General features: G+C 34.3%; 1 protein-coding gene across 2 annotated transcripts in view; it reads right to left on the bottom strand.

The window, feature by feature from the left end:
• Window positions 1–12403, bottom strand: part of LOC138337684 (uncharacterized) — a 32576-nt gene extending 20173 nt beyond the window's left edge. For both annotated transcript variants that reach the window (XM_069287932.1, XM_069287931.1), the window contains exon 1: window positions 12195–12403. The gene's annotated coding sequence lies outside the window, so the exon portion shown is untranslated. The remainder of the gene's footprint in view (window positions 1–12194) is intronic.
• Between the last annotated feature and the right edge of the window lie 6248 nt (window positions 12404–18651).

The following is an 18651-nucleotide window of genomic DNA, read 5'->3' as shown; positions in this document are numbered from 1 at the left end:
TCAGGTGGTCTTCCTAACTTCCCTTTAAGTCTAGCACGCACGCCCGTAACATATCCTCGAGTACCAATATTGTACGGTTATCCTAACCATTAAACTGAGGATGAAATGTTGTACTAAGATTAAACTATGTCTAAAGTCCTTTATGAAGGACTTCCAGAAGTTGGCGGTTAATAATGCTCCTCTATAAGAGTAATAGATATAATGGGACACAAAGTAGCTAAAAATCTATCTAATATGGAGCATGCATAGTCTTCTTCAGTAAAAGAAAGATTGACTGGGAATAAGTGGGCTGCTTTTTTTAGCCTATCAACAATCACCTAAACAGAGTCAAACTAGAAACAGAATCGAGGTAACCCTCTAATAAAATACATATTAATTGCTTCATAATTCCACAAAGCAATGGCTATATCTTGAACTAGCCCATTGGGCTTTTGGTTCTCAATCTTCACCTGTTGGTGATTAGGACACTATGACACAAACTCAGCAATGTCCTTGTTCATCTCGTCTCTTTAATATCATTGTACACCTTCTTTGAACCCGATGAATAAATTAACGGGAATGATGTGCCTCTTGCATAACCAGATGTCAAAACACTGCTACTTTCGGAACACACAATCGACCACTATATCTAAGACTACATATCCTTTTATATAAAATGCTAAAGAATGTTGATTTTGAACCTTTTTTGTGAGTTTCACTAGGATAGGATCCTCTTGTTTCCTTGATCTTACTTCTACAAGGTGAGATGATATAGAAGTTTCTTGAATTGTTACCCACTATCATCTGCCTCTAACAATCTGACTGCCAAGCTAGCTAATTGATGAAGCTCTTGCGCTCACTTACCCTTCTAAACACCTATATTGGAAAAGATACTCTTAGATCTTTGATTAAGGAAGTATTCTACAACATTCGCCTTTCCTAGATGATATAAAATATCCACATCTTAGTCTTTCAGTAACTCAAGCCATCGATGATGTCAAAAAAGTAACTCTAACTGACTAAAGATATATTGAAGGCTACTGTGATCTGTGAAGATGTCAACATGAACGCCATACAAATAGTGGCTCCAGATCTTTAACACTTTTAATACTGCAACCAACTCTAAATTGTTGTTTGGATAGTTCATGTTATGCTTTCTAAGTTACCTCAAGCATATATAATAAACTTAACGTGTTGCATTAGAACACATCCTAACCCCACACCAGATGCATCACAGTACACCGCATAGCCTTCTGAACAATTTTGGAATTTTAAAACTGGTGTTGGTGTGAACTTATCCTTTAACTACTCAAAACTATGCTCACAAGCCTTAGTCAACTGAAAATAATATGTTTTTTTTTAGTCAATTCGTTAATGGTGCTGAAACTGCGGTATACCCCTCTACAAACCTTGTGTAGTATCGAACTAACCCTAGGAAACTATAAATCTCAGTAAGAGTCATGGTTTTGTGGCAAGTGTTTATGGCTCAATCTTTTTTGTATCAACCGCAATGCCTACATTTGATATTATATGTCCTAAGAAAGCTACATACTCCAACAAAAACTCACACTTAGAAAATTTTGCATAAAGTTTTCAGTCTCAAAGAACCTGAAGGACTGCTTGTAGTTGATTTTCATGCTTACATTTTGAATGTGAAAAGACCAAAATATCATTGATAAATAAAATAAAAAAAATCTAGATACAGACTAAATATACTACTTATAATATCCATGAACAACTGTTGGGTATCAGTTAATCGAAAAGACATTATCAAGAACTCAAAGTGTCCATATCTAGTTCTAAGAACTTTTGTAACGTCTTTCTCCTGGCCTAGGAAGGGGATACTGATACTTTATAGTTGACTTACTCAACTGTTGGTAATCAGCACACATTCTTAGTGATCCATCTTTCTACCTTACAAATAACAGTAGCTTACCCCATGGTGAAGCAATAAGGCTGATATAGCTTTTACCCAGAAAGTCTTTTAGTTGAGCTTTCAACTTCATTATCTTGGTTGGAGAAATTCTATAATGAGGGATAGATATGGGTTGTGTACTTGGTAGCATATCGATAGCAAAATCAATTTCCCATTCTTGAGTGGTACTAGGGAGCTCGTCTAGAAATACGCCTAAAAACCCTTTAACTATTAGATTAGACTAAAGAGTCTGTGGTTCTAAATCTATACTCATGAACGCGAACTACACGATAAATAAAACCCTTAATAATCATCCCCTATCACCTTAAGATAGGAAATAAATATACCTTTCGCCGTTGTTGCATCGCCTTTCAATTACCAAACCGCCTTCCAGGAAAGTGGAATATAATAATCATATTTGTCCGGTACTCAGCATTTGCATGATAAGAAGCTAACAAGTCCATACCTATAATGATGTCAAAATGAAATATCTCTAACTTTACCAAGTATACAGTGGTGTGGTAGTCTATAATTTCTATCGCGCAACCTCGATACATTCTCTTAGAAATCATAGAGTAACCAAGTTGTGTGGATAGAATAAAGGATTGATCTAATATCTTTGCTACTATATATACCTTTCCCACAATAAACAGAGTTACATAAGACATAATAGGTAAAAGATCTATCAAACAATAAATTGAATTGGAGCAAACAATTAATGCACATGTCACGATATCTAGTGATGTCTTTGAGTCTTGCAGGCCAACTAGTGAATATGTACTGTTCCATACACTACCAAAACTAGATTCTCACTCCATGCCTTCTCCCTTGCCACTATTTTGTAAAGTCTAGGGTCTACTCCCTATAGACAGTGCTGATGAAGAAGAACCTAAAACTTATCTAGTCATCTACCCTATGCCACCCTAACCTATGGTTTCATAGTTCCTCCACCCATGCCACATTAGTCCATAAGAATAAGAACATGTGAAAACCTGCCTACCCCTCTCGATATCCATCCTATCACAAGTAGTGCGACGCGGTGCTGTTGTCCTGATCATGCTTGAACCCCCTACTGCTGAGAGTCTAATGCTCACGAACCCTCACCTGGGACTGATAGTATGTGACGATAAAATCTTTAACTCTATAAAAATTGTGGTGGAGGTCTAGGTGGCCTACTAGAATATAAGGGTTTGGGACAACCCTGGATATCTCCATTTGAACCAGCGGGCCAGTTCTTTTTTTGTATATCGAGACCCTCTCACGCATATAATGTATATGTCGATGATCCTCTATGTCATGTGTAAAAGCTTAAATTCTCAAGATATTATTATTATCATTTAGTGAAGTGGTAGAACAAGTGTCTGTATAGTATGAGTCAAGCCCTCCAACAATTCTATGCAACTTATCATGCATTGTATAAACAAATGCTGGGGCACAACTAGCAAATGAGTCAAATCGTAGCTCATACTCTCGAACACTCATGCCACATTTTCAAAGGTTCAGAAGCTGGTCCACCCAGCCATCCCTAATCTCAGGAGGAAAAAAATAACCTATGAAATCTTTTGTAAAGCTATCCTAAGTGGATAGAGCTGCACATTTTCCCTTATATCTCTCCAAACATTCGTACCATAATACTATAATATCGTTCAATAAAAAAATTGTTAACTCAACTCACTCCATTGTCCAGGTGTGCATGACTCTAAAAATCCTATGAAGATGATCAACAAACTCTTGAACATCAAGGTCCCTCAGAAGGTCCGGCAATATCAAGCCTAACTGGCTGGCATTGTACATCTACTAAATGGACTAACATACATACTGCACTCATGAAATCCTGATCAGCTGGAAAGAAAGGGACTAAAGAAGGTACTATTTATGTATCAGGGGATCCAGTAGAGCTCGAAGGCTCCTAAAAAGAATGAGAAAATAGGGGGATGAAAAAATGTCTCCCCCTAGGTCTCACAATGGGATACCTCCATTTGTGGTAAATATTTGAGACCCTCGCCTGCAGATGTATCTATCCCTTTTCTAGGTGTAGTCTGTCTACTGTCAATCATCTTTATCTGCTTACAAACATAAGTTATTGAAACACTTCGGAAGTTACTTGATGTTGAAAAGATCCTCACATAGTTAATAATTAATATTTTACACCTTAACTAGGAAAATTTACTTGATAAGGAAATATTAAATCCTAAATATCAAGGAATGACCATTATGTCCGAGGACTAGGGAAAATATACTAGTGTGGCTTAAGGTTTTAAACAGGATTTGAAGGATCATATGGAGGTACAAACTTATGATACTTCTTAGTGTACACATTAGATTGTGTTTAGGGTTAAAAAATCTATGTACGACTCTCCGAGGCCCAACCAAAGGTCCCCCGAGGATGACGCAAATGTTTCTCCAAAAAAGTTATCAAAAATGTAGGCAAATGAAGGGGCAAAATCACACCCCGACGACTAACTCAGGCTCCCTCGTTGGAGTCTTGAGTCCACACATAGATTTTTTGAGACAAGTCTCCATTCCAATACTCTCTGAACCAAACAACGCATTTCAGGGATGGTTCATTCATAAAACAACAGACCATCGACTGGAGGTCATTGATGGTGACTTCGAGCTGGTGAAAGTCTCTGCCAGGTTAAGGCTGAATTAGTAAATTCCACCATTGACCAATTAACTGTCGAGTTGGTCTAATTTTGTAATTTAGATATATTAAATGACTTAAACTTACTAAACCAGCCAACATTTGATATTTCCCAAATAAAAAATCAAAACCCATTTTCCCTCTCTCAGAAATTCTCTCTCTAACCCACCATTGAAGAACAAGGAAGAGCTTAAGCTAGGGCACTCAAGATCCGTCCTTTTCAATTCAAACTCTTAAAATATCATCAAATAATTTATGGGGATTTTTATTCATGGATTAGTTTCTCCATGAAGTCCTTCAAAACTTTTATTTTTAAAATTGTTAGGGTGACTAAAAACTAGGGTTTTCAATCTAGCCGTGGGTTCACTCCTGTATCATTTGATTTATGTTATGTGACTAATATAATGAGTATTTTGGGTTTAATTGATGAATTCTATTATGAAAATATTTGAAGAACCCATGTGTACCATATGACCTAATTTCATGAATGTTATCGAATTAATTGGATAGAGATGAATATGATGTATTGTAATTGATGATTATTTTGCCATAGAATCCGTTTTGATGTATATTGTTATTTATATAGAGGTGATTATGATACTTGATTCTTAACCTTGAAAAGAGGGTAAATCTTAGGGTTTCTATATATATGTTGGAGAATGTAGTATATAAACTTTGAAGTTTCTTGCAAGATACATGGCTTATGAAAAGATGAAAGAAAGGTATTGTGAAGTGGTTTATACTCTCTTTACCCCTACCTATTATGTTGCATGAATTGTGTGGGTTGAAACTAATCTCATGCGTTGAGTGAAAGTATTGTTCTCATGGAAACACCATAATTGATATTGTGAAAAGTACTATCCCCACATGTATGTTGATTTAGGAATGAAAGTGTATTCTCACCTAAAGAATCTAAGAGATTTATGTTGAAGTGTATCAAATGAAAATGTATTTCTCTTCACACATGTACATACAATGAAAGGAACTAATTATAGTTTGTTATGAATGCATAGTGAGCACCGAAAGGATATGGCCAATGAGGAAAATACCCTCCCGTTAAAGCAAGAGGTTGGGTCATCTTAGTGATACTCATGAGACGGGGACTCCCCCATTAATGAAATAGGTACAGTTCCTAGAATCAATCTCCCTATCCTTTAACTAGGTGCCCCCGTAGGACATAACTAGTGGATCCACATAGAAGCTAGTATGTAGATTCTACCTAGGCAAGTAGAACACTCTTTATTTGTGTAGGGTTCTATAACACCTGATTCCATGTAAGCTTTCCATGTCTATATTGGTTATGGTTGATCTTCCCTAATTAATAAAGTAATGAAAGAAGTATGAACTAGTCTATTATATCCCTATGATATTACTAAGTAGAAGTGGGGGTATGGGACTTCACTTGAACATTGAACTAGTAGGTTTAGAAGGTTGTTGTTTGTAGTTCTTTGTAGATATCAAATGGATAATGGTTATAGTTAGTATGTTTATATATTCAAATGTTGTTCAGGATGTATGTGTTTAAATCATCATTATGAAAGATAGTGAATGGAAAGGTAATGTTGTGGCTAAGGGGAGTTCTATGGATCACTTAGTAGAGTTGGTATAATGAGATGCTAACTCTACATTGCACAAGTGAGTCTTAGGATGTTCCAAAGCTACAACTTCATTGTAGTAGGACATGATTTGGGTATTTGCCTTATGTGTTGTATTTAGGATGTGAAAGTCTTTATAAAACATCATTATTGCATACTTTCATATAATGTCCCTTTCTCATATTTCAATGGTTTTCATGCATTTCTCCATACTTAATGCATTAGTTGCTGTAATCCCTTCACTCTTTTTTCTGTAATGAGTATAGGTTCCACCTAATAAGTTTTCTCCTACCTCTTCGATGAAAGCTTGAACTTCTTATGTCAAAGATTTGTGGTTGATCCTCAAGGCTGCGAGGACTATTTCATCTTATGCAACTTTACGATCTTTTTATTGATGTTATAGAATTAGTAATTCTTTCCTTTTGTACATTTGTTATAAAGATTCTTGTGTCCAAAGGACTAAGGACCCTATTTGAAGACTTCTTATTGAACTCTTTTTAATAGATGGTGTTTGTGTGACAATGGTATTACGTTATTACTATTTTGCTTATGAAGTGAAAGTTTGAACTTCTATTGTAAATTTTTTTAAATTTTGTGTTATTTCAAGTTAATTATGCAATGATGATTATGCTAAGGGCTTGTATAAGACCTACTCGAGGTTGAGTACGCTGGTAACGTCAAGGGGGTACTCTCCAGTGATTATAGTTATAAACCTCAAATCTCAACCTTTAAGATACAACTCTATTGCACGAAGTGAGCAAAAAATTAGTCATTCTAACAGTTCAAGTAGCTTCATGCTTATCGAATGCGCTGAAAAATATATTTAAAAACATGACTCAACTAGATACGGCTTACATACTACATCAAATAAGACTCTACTCGAATACCCAATTTGTGATCCCCTAAAATCAAGGGGCACAATTAGCTACTAATTCCAAACTCAGGCCTGAGGTTTCACTCTTTAACCGTTTGCTACTAATAATGGTTGATAACCAAATGCTATAATGAAAATAAACAAGTATATATATCAACTTAAAACTAAGCCCTCGGTCGGTAAGTCCCCTATCAACAAATCTATAAGTGAAATAGCTACTCCCAAGAGTTCATATAAAGAAATAGACAACTAGCACAGAAGTACTTATTGGGTCGTCAAAGCAACCATGATATTTATAAAAAAACTGAAAGCATGTATATATGAATAAAATATATCAAACAACTCACAAGTTGAAGTAAAACTAAGAAACTAGGTTGGCATCGCCACAACATAGATATACAGCCCCACACGCTAGTGTGCAAGCCTCTATGAGTATCACACATTGGTGGGACAAAGCCCCAGGATACCTATAAAAATAGGTACGACAAACTCTAACAAACCTCCAAAATGTGGCAGCTTTGGAGTAAATGAGTTAGCTAAACGAATAGAAGTAAATCCTATTGCTGAGAAGGTCCTTAGGTCTTCTGTCGAGACTACCATGCATGAATGCATTGCCCCCTACAATGGGTTGTTAGTACGAATTATGTACAGAGTATGAAAGAAAATAGACTACAAGCATGTATCTTAATATATTGGAATAATCCGATAAAAAAGTCAAGGACAATATAAGTGTACTAACATGCTACTAAATCTTATATTATCAAAAATAATAAAATAACAACCTAACCAAGCTATCATAAGCTCGATAGGTACAAACGAGACACAATACAACCTACCTAGGCCTCCATAAACCCAAAAGGTTCCAATCAGTCTATATACCCCTATCGATAGTCAGCTAGAACCGTAGGCAGTCACATTGACCTCTTAAGCATTAACACAATCCCGTAGGAAGAATATAACTCTCTTAGGCATCAAAATAACTTATAGAAAACTCATAGACATTTAGAAAGTAACATGGCTCTATAGAAAGCACATAGCCTTCTTATGCATCAATATAGACCTGTATGTAACACATAGACTTTCTAGGCACCAATATATCCTCGTATGAACCTCATAGACTATTAGGCATCCTTATAGCCCCATAGCAAGAACATATCGCTTCTAGGCATAGAACAAATTCCTGTAGCTAACCAAAATATCTCCAAGGGAAACACTACAAAAACAATCTCTAAAACCAAACAATTTAGTCATAAGAAACCTATACAAATAGCTTCTAAGTTGTGTATAACATAGGTATAATGCATTTTGAATACAAATCCCGACATGGGAGGATTATATGATCTTCATCAACAACTAATAAACAACAATGCTACATTTATAAAATTGATAACAACCCAAATATATTGCTCCTAAGCTTTAAGGAAACATGTCTTAAGTAAGGAATAACCTTAACATACCTTTTTTCACTGAATTAACGTGGACCAACAAACTTTAATCACAAACACCCTCAATACTACTATAAGGAAAGACCGTAATCAACACGCAAGAATTGAGGATACAACGATAATCTAATAAAAGATATGTATTTTCGTCAAAAATTACTATTTGCAGCTTACTAAAGGTAGAAGCGATGAAATTAGGGCCTTACCTTGACGTTAAGGTCATAATATTCCTCAAAGCTTGAAAATATTCCCAAACCCTTGATATATAAACAACAAAGTATAATATGGTAAAGAATTGATAAAAAAAATCATACCATGATGACGAGCTTATCACATGGAACAACTTCCATCAAGAACTTAAATCAACAAAATCTATAACTTTGATGATTCCAGAAGTGGGTTTTGTGATTTTTCTTGTTCTTTACTAAGAAAAATGATGAAAATTGAAGAGGATGCTATATAATAAGTTACACTAACCTAGGGGACCCACCTCACATGCTAGATTGGACAGTCTAGCAAAAACGTGAATATCTCTCTGTTCTGAAGTGGTATGATCAAACGGTTTGATGCTTTAGAAATTAGACTTATAGACCTTCAATTTTAGAGTTTATGGGACCCATAAATATATATAGATTGGGTTAAAACATCCAACATAGGTGAACCAAATTTTAGAGAAATCATTATAAAGGAATTTATGGTAACTTTCACCAAATTTCATTTAGAAACTTACCTACCTTCAAAACATAAGATACAACCCATAACCCTTTTTTTTCATGACAATAACAACCTGTGGAACCCTAGGTGCACCTCCCAAAATGCATTCTATCCCAAGTGGTGTAACACGGTGCTGTTATCCTAGCCTGGGACTTAACCCCTTTGCTACTGGGAGTTTGGTGCTCGTGAACCCTCACCTTGGCCTAAGATTCCCTGACGATCAAATCATCTACCCTAGAACTACTATGATGGAATTCTAGGTGGGCCTACTAGAATATCAGGGTATGAGACCACCCTGAAGATCCCCCTGTGAACTAACGAGCCTATCCCTCTTCGGTCTCTCTGGAGACACTCTAAATCATATATTTTAGATGTCGATGATCTTCTATGTCTTGTGCAAAGGCATAAGTTAACGAGATTTCTATATTATCATTTTCTGTAGTAGTTGAACAAGATTTTATATGGTCTAAGTAAAGCCCTCCCACAAATCAATAGACCTTGTCATGAATTGTATCAACAAATTTGGTGCATATATAGCCAATGAATCAAATCTCAAACCGTACTCTCAGACACTTAGGCCGCCCTTTTAGAGGTTTAAAAACTGGTCGACCATGCAATACCTAATATCTTGAGGAAAATAATTATCTATTAAATATTATGTAAACCTATCCCAAGTGGGTACAACTGCATCTTTTCCCCTATATTTATCCCAACTTTCATACCACAATACTTCAACATGGCACTTTTGAAATACTTCTAACACATCTGACTCAGTTGTTGAGGTGTGTATGATTGATGATCATATGAAACTGATCAACAAAGTGTTAAGGGTCCTCTATGCGATCTATCCCTGTAAACTATAGAGTATTCAATGAAAGAAATTCACTGACTCTCTAACTTTAGGGCCCCTCAGAATGCCCAACAACATTTGGCGCAACTGGCTGGCGTTGTGCAACCACTAACTAGGCTAACATACATATTGAAATCTCGAAATCCTTATAAGATGAAATAAGAGGGACTCATGGTTGTACTGTTGGTTGAGTAGGGGATATTATAGCCCTCGAGGTCTCGTAAAGCAATAGAGAATCTACAGGGGGTTGAGAAAATGTCTTCTGTTGGGTCTCACAATGGGCTACCTCCACCTTTGTTAACTTGTCGGTTCCCCTATAGATGTATCAATCTTTTGTCTAGCTATAGTCGATCCAGTTTCATTCATCTCTATATGTATACGAATATAAGTTATACGCCTGAAACATCAACCCTTAAGACACCTTTTTATATCATGATATGAGCAAAAGAAGGATAGTCAATCTAACATGCCCGGTAGCTTCTTGCCTATCAAATGTAGTGCACAACACACTTATAAACAAGACTCTACTAGACAAAGATTGTAGACTTCACAGGATACAACGTTGCTCTAATACTCAGTTTTTACGCCCCAAAAATAAGAGGCTCAACTAGCTCATAATATAAAACCCAGTCCTAAGCCAACCCTTCTGAACCATTTGCAACTAGCGCATGGAAAATATACACAATTAAGAAAACAATCAAGTATATCTATGCTTAAAACCAAGCCCTCGGCCGGCAAGGACATTGCCAACAACTCTATAGATGAAATATCTAATCGCAAGAGTTCATAAAAACAAATAGCTAACAAGCAAAGAAGTACTTATTGGGCCATCTTGGCCGCCATGATCTCTATAGCAAAACTGAAAGCATGTATATATCAAGACAATATATCAAATAACTTACATGCTTAAGAAAACCAACAAGCTAGGCTAACATAGACGTGATATAGCTATACACCAAATAGAGTAGCCTACGAACCTGTAAGTGTAGTAAATATCGGTGGGAAAGAGCCTCGGCCTACCCAATAATAATATATACAACAAAATCTCACAAACCTCCAAACTCTGCCAGCTCCAGAGGAAAGGAGCAAGCCAACCAGATAGAAGTCAATCTTACTGGTTAGGAGGTCTATTGGGTCATCTTTCTTAATCTACATGCATTAATGGAGTTCTCCAATGCAATGGAGCTAGTGTGGATAATGTACAGAGGATTAAAGGCAATATATTATCAGTGGGTTTCCTAATATACTGGAATAGTCCAAGAAACAAATCAAGGAGTGGATAAGAGTACTAACATGATCTTAAATAAAAAATTATAAAAAAACATAACAAAGACCCTATAAGCTCACATGTACTAATAGTACACAAGAGAACTTACTCTGGACCCTACAAGCGCAAAAGGTGCTAATTACTGTATATTCCTATGGGTAGTCCCCTAACCCCACAGGAAGTCACATAGCCCTTAGACATTAATACAACCCCGTAGGTAGTACATAACTCTATTAGGCATAAACGTAGCTTATGACTACTCATAGCCCTCTTATGTAGCAACATGTCAAAGTAGGAAGCACATAGGCGTTTTAGGTATCAATGTAGCCCTTTAGGCAACTCATAGAACTTCTAGGTATCGATATAGCCATATGTGTAGCTCATAGATTTTGTAGGCATCCTTATAGCCACATAGGAAGAACATATCCCATCTAGGAATAGATCACATTCATGCAGCTAACCACAGTAGCACCAAGGTCAAAAATAACAATTCTATCTCTAAAAGCTAACAATTTAGTTATAAGCAACCTATACAAATATCTTCTAACTCGTTTCCAACATAAGGACACTTCTAACTTAATAAGAATCCTGACAAGGGAGGATTTTATCAACTCGAGTAGCCAAGAATCAACAATAAGGACTTCAAGTAATAAGGATGCAACCCAATTACATTTCTCCGAAGGTTCAAGGAAACATGTCGTAAGTAGGGAATAGACATAACATACCATTTTCACTGAAATCACATGGCCTAAATACTTTTAACCACAACATCCTTGATAATACAACAATAATGGAACATAATCAACACACAAGAATCAAGGATACCACGATAATCCAAAAATAGATATGTATTTTAATCACAAATAGTTATTTGTGGCTTATTAAAGCTATAATCGACGAAAGAAGATTCTTACCTTGAGCATAACTTCTTAATCTGCCTCAAAACATGAAAATATGCCCAAACACTTGCTGTCACAACGCCAAAGTATGATGCTACGAAATCAAAAAAAATTGTCCCATGGTGACGAGCTTAACGCATAGAAAAACTTTCTACAACTTCCATCAAGAACGTAAGTCAAGAAAGTATATAACTTGGCTGATCCTTGTAGTGGGTTTTGTTATTTTTTGTTCTTCACTATGAAAAATGAAGAAAAGTCAAAGAAGATAATATATAAAAAGTTCCACCAACCAAGGGGACCCACCTCACGTGCCTTCTTGCACGATCTCCCAAAAGCATTAATATTCTCTATTCTAAAGTCATAGAAAAATGCCTTGGAAACTAGACTCATAGAACATCATTTTCATAGGTTGTGGGGCCCTTAAATCTATATGTATTGGCAGAAATTTTTTAAAATATTTTACCCAAATTTAAGAGAAATGTTCAAAAAGGAACTTATGAAAACGTTTGCCAAATTTAATTTTCTCAGTTAACTGACTTCAAAAGTTGTGATAGGACCCTTGAGCTCTAAAATAAAGACATAACATATCATTCTTAATTTATTACAACCCTTCTAGTATTTCCATGAAGATACGAGTGATTTTTTACATTAGGAAAAGGCGGGTGTTACATATATTTTGTATCTACAGGTGATAATATTGTTCTGTTGAATCATTTAAGTTGCACCTAGTAGTTATATGTTGGGACGGTTTATGTTGATTTTCCTTTTATTGAGCAAACTCTTGGGGTATAGTTTAAGGACAAAGTGTACGAGTAACAACTAATGGATAGGGAATTTTGTTAGTGTGTTGTAAGTACTGAAAGAGAAGTAAAGGTAGTGTATGTGATTGAATATGCTTAGGTGAGTTTCACCTTTGGTAAAGAGATTGGGTTTAGTGGTAGGGAAGTTTTTTGTAGGATACTATGTGACGTAAAATTGAGTAATATTACTATGAGTTTAGAGTACATAGGGAACGGTAAGTTGGAGTGCTCATGGGAGGAACTGGGGTCCTTTATGAGTAAGAATGGTTAGTTTATGATCAAAAAGTTGATGCATTAGTTTTTGAGAAGGTGGAAAAGTGGGTGGCTTATTTTGTGATCCTATTAGTTGATTTCCAATGTTATGTTGTGCGTGTCAAATTGATCAATGATGCCTAGTAGTACCTGTGTTTGTGCGGATAGTACTCTTGCTATGTCTTTTGGATATAGTCTGGATGCAGGTTGGTGATGTTTCCTTGGGTGAAGATGAATAAATTCTCTGGTAACTTCCATTCTTCCTTCTGCATTATGGGAGTAGTGTATGTTATTAACCTTCTTTACTGGTACACTTAGTATCTTGTGTGCCTCTTTAGACTACATCCTTAGGTGTGTTAATTACTTTTGAAGTCCTAAGTTTAAATTGTTTAAAGGAATTTTGATCAAGAATTTCGTTATTATATGATTTCCTCTTATTTAATTTTTTGCATGTTTTAAGTTGTTTGGATATGAGGGATTTCTTACATTGGTTGTAGTATGTAGGTTCCCACACGACCTGGTGAGTTGGGTCATGACACTCTACAAGGTGTGTTCAATTCCAATTATGATTGTCGGAGGCTACTTAACCCTGAACCCTAGTTTATTTGTATATAAAAAGTGTTATATTCCCTTGAAAATTAATCACAAATATTTCACAAATTCGAGGATTATTGATAAAGAGATAGATATAGATAATCTATGTTCAAAAAAAAATATCACTAAAAACCTTCAAATCATAATCTATGGAATAATACAATTATACCCCAGATTATTTATCAATAAATATATGTTTCTTCATAGTCTAGTTGTAATTGTAATTTATTTTCTATTGCTTTACAATTGATTGTAAAAAAATTGACACGCCTAGTGGGATAAAATTTTCCCTTCATATCTTCTTTTATAGATCACTATCTGTAAATCTGAAGTCACAAAACTTCAAAGGTAGAAGAATGGATAATTCAAGTCTCGTCTTTGAGTTTTATAAAATCTACACTCCAAAAAGGCTTGAAGCAGTGCGAATTTGTTGTCATTGAAAATTTGTAGGAATATAAATTACATATTCAATTCGAGTTGCGAGTGTGCAAGGTTTATTCAATTTCAATTAGAGTTTTTGGAGGCTACTCAACACTAAAATTATAGTTCATGCCTATAAAAAGGGTATTATACTCCCTTGAAAAAACATTGAAAGTGTCCCATCATGTTATATTCATAAGAATATCAAATTCGATTCATACTTATTTCAGAAATACGCCAGACACGACCCTCGAATCATGAATAAGTACCATATGACAGTAGAATAAAGGGAGTAACAAAATAGTATTTGATCTATTTATCAATAACGTTATGTTTATTTATATTTATTTGAGATTGCAATTTAATTTCAGTCATTCTAAAGTTTATTTCAAGCAAACTGGCAAGACTAGTGGCCTAAATTTCCTATCATCTCTTCTCTCACATATCAAATCTGCAAATTTGAAGTCCTGTCTTGTAGTTGTAAGGACATTCTATTAACCATGCATTTTGATACAATATCATTATTGAATATTATTTATTCATTTATTCAATTCAATAAAGTGTTTCATTAAATAGATCAATTGTCATATAAGTATCCTTAACTTGTACAATAGATGATTGGTGTATGGAGTTTAAGCTTATAAAAAGAAGATTAAATCATTGATTATTAAAAGTTAAAACTTATATTTCACAATCATTGATGGAAATCTAGACAAAACCATTAGAAAGATTGTAGCACAAGATTAAATATAATTTATCTTAATTATGAGAATGGTATTGTTCTAACTTCTTGTACTAGTGCAATTGGTATGTATTAAACGGGATCGAGCAGATATAGATGTTTTAGAATGTATGATAAAACAATATTATTTAAATTGTTAAATTTACTTATATTATTAATCTTGATATAACGATTGTGATCAATTTATATTAATTATCGTTTTGATTTATTAATAGGTGAGATTCCAAGATGGGTCAATATGTCTGGTAGATTATATGATAAAAATATATATTGGTGAAATAATTAGTTAGTTAATTGAATCCATGTCTCAGTATAGAGATTGATGATACACCTTTTATGAGAAGCTTATGAGCTTTCATATGTTAATCCGGCTTGTAGATTTAGGAATCTAGCCCATGAAATAAGTTCAGTATTGCTCTAAGGAAGTTAATCATTGAATCAGATTCTTCAGTAAGTAATTTAATTTATTAATTAGTATCAGTAATCTTAACATGGGGAATAACATAACTGTTTGATGGTGAATTTCGAAATAAATAGAGGAGTGCAATTACAAAATTTTCGTGGAATGATTTGTAATCTATTATTATAAGAATAATTCAAACTAATTATTTTGAATTATTTCAATAATATGAAGCCTCACTTATAAATTCTGCGGTCCCTCCCATGCTAAATTCGACTAGAACTCATAATTCTATTTTTCTAGTAGAAGAAGGAAACGTAGCGTGTATATTTTCTTCCAAGAGGAAACGTGTGTCTGAGTTTTTATAGAAGAAAAAGGATTTTGCACTTTCTTCTTCTCTTTGGACAAGAAGACATCTCTATAAATCGGGATACTTCTAACCTAGAAAGACAATTATGTATTCTATACAATACTTTTCCACCAAAGTATTCTGAGAGTTTAATTGTTAATTGGGATAACTATAGAAGACTCTAGAGCTGGAGTTCGATTTACTTTAAGATATTTTCACACGCTTCAAGAGGTAATCCTGACTTAGTTTTAAGGAAACTTTGTATATGATGTGTATTGTGATTGTTGTTTGTATTCATGCAAGATGTATGATTATGGAATGTTTTCATTGTGTATGCTATTTTCTAATAATGGCATCAAAATTCATACTTGTATCTTTATAGATAACCTACAATATGTGTATGTCAAATAGTATGCATGAATCGTGGTTAGTAGATTTTATTTTATCACGAAAAGTACAGAATTGAAGAAACTTAAATTGGTTTGCTTTTTTGGGTACATACGGCTTAAAGAGAGGCTTACAAGATGGCGGCAACTTGATGAAAATTTTACATCACTTTGTTACGTATGTTGGTTGCTTTTCTTTAAATAATGAAATATTTTCTCATAATATACTGTTGGTTTCCTTTTGATTAACAAGAGAGAATAATAAAAGTTGTGGACTAATGCATGATTTTTTTGGTAGTAATGCATGTTAATACATTATAATAAAAAATATGATATTTTGTTTACCATTATATTTTTAACCATACTTTTATCGACATAGATTTTATACATTGAAACTACAGTTCTTATGTGCTTGTAATTGTTTGTGTGTATGAGATTTATAGTGACTGAACTAGAACTTCTAGTTGCCAATTTTTTTGTGGAAATTTTTGTATAAAATTTGGAAAAAAATGGTGATTAGAGTTCTTTTCTTTAATTACCAAGATTAAATAGTAATATAGTATTATGTTTATGTGTTGTCATAGTCCTTCCTCCCCATCGGATGAATTTAATACTAGTCACTGCGTATTTCATCACTAGTTTTATAATCCCTATTAACTCTCCTAAATTTAGTAATATATGTTCGGATCAATGTAATATATAATAACGATTGTCGTATAATCTTTAATAAAAATCTTATCTCTGCTAGTAAATTGATTGAAGGTTTTTTTTATTATTAATGTCTCTCCATGTTACAACAAATCGTATAACTAAATAATGTTAACCTTTTAAGTAAAAGAAAGTGTTCTTCTAATTTTAATAAGACTTCTCCATGGAACTTGCGTCTATGTGACATAAATCTAGATAGGATTTCATTGTTGGTTCGGGATGGGCCTTTAGGATCACTAAAAGTGGATGAACTACCAACATGTAAATCTTGTTTAGAAGAAAAAATGACTAAGAGACCTTTCCCATCAAAAGGAAATAGAATCAATGATGGACTAGAGTTAATTCATTCTGATTTGTGTGTCCCAATGAACATTCAAGGGAGAGGTGGGTATGAGTATTTCGTGACTTTCATTGATGACTACTCAAAATATGGATACATTTATTTGTTGCGACGTAAGTTTGAATGCTTTGAGAAACTTAAAGAGTTTAAGGCTAAAACAGAGAAACAACATGGAATATATATCAAGTCATTTCAATTTGATCATGGTGGTAAATACCTCTGTAATGAGTTTATTAGTTACTTATCAGAACAAGGAATTACATCTTAAATGTCTGCACCTAGAAATCCACAACAAAATGGTGTAGTAGAAAGAAGAAATAGAACTCTTTAAAAAATTGTTAGATCAATGATGAGTTAGTTTTGATTTGCCTTATTTGTTTTTGGGGATATTCCATAGAAACTTTAAATTACATTTTGAACTTAGTTCCTTCTAAATTTGTTCCTTTGACACCCATTTAACAGTTGTCTGGGCAAAAACCTAGTTTGAAACATATTCGAGTTTGGGGATTGTAGCACATGTGCTGAAAGGGAAAGAAGAAAAATTCAAACCTAAAACAGAAGTATGTGTTTTATTGGATACCCTAAAGGAACGAAAGGTGGTGTGTTTTATAATCCTAGAGAAAAGAGGGTCATTGTGACTACCAATACAATGTTTCTTGAAATTGATTTTTTAACAAACCATATTTCAAGAAGCAAACTAGTTTTTCAGGAATTAAGAAAAGAGATAACAAATTAGTCTACTGAAAATAATGAAAATCAAATTCAAACCCAACACGTTAGAGTTAACATACCATTGCATTATAGTATTGTGAGAGATGTTAATAAACATAAAAATCCACAAGTAAAAGATCTTGAAAATTCATTTCATAAAGGTAGTGGGATTAATAATGAGCAGATTGTATTGGAGGAAGAAGGTGCAAAAGATAAAATGGACACTCAAGATCCTATAAATGATGTGGTTCGACCACAAGATCACAATAATGCAAATGTCTATGAACCTGCCCCTACAACTGTAGTGTATCATCGTAGTGGGAGAGTGATAATAATACCACTTCAGTATAAACTCTTGAAGAGTCTTTTGACAGAATCCAGGAAGAGTCGAATTTTGAAAACAATGAATTATGATGAAGCACTACAAGATAAAGGTGCAGAAAAATGGATTGTTGCTATGAAATCAGAAATGGAGTCCATGTTCTCTAATAATGTCTGGGATCTTGTATAACCACATGTAGATGGAGCCAAACCCATTGGATGCAAGTGGATCTATAATAAAAATAGAGGAGTAGATGAAAAAAGTGTAAACTTACAAAGCTAGACTTGTTGCGAAAGGGTTTACTAAGAAAGAAGGGATAGACTATGCGTAAACTTTTTTCCTAGTAGTCATGTTTAAGACTATTAGAATTCTCTTATCCATTGCTGGTATTTATGACTATGAAATTTGACAAATGGATGTCAAGAAAACATTCCCTAATGGAAGTCAA

Source organism: Solanum lycopersicum, chromosome 8 (genome assembly GCF_036512215.1).
Source record: "Solanum lycopersicum chromosome 8, SLM_r2.1".
Classification (NCBI taxonomy): Eukaryota; Viridiplantae; Streptophyta; class Magnoliopsida; order Solanales; family Solanaceae; genus Solanum; species Solanum lycopersicum.
Note: the sequence above shows the minus strand (reverse complement) of the source record. Positions and strands in the feature narration are given on the sequence as shown.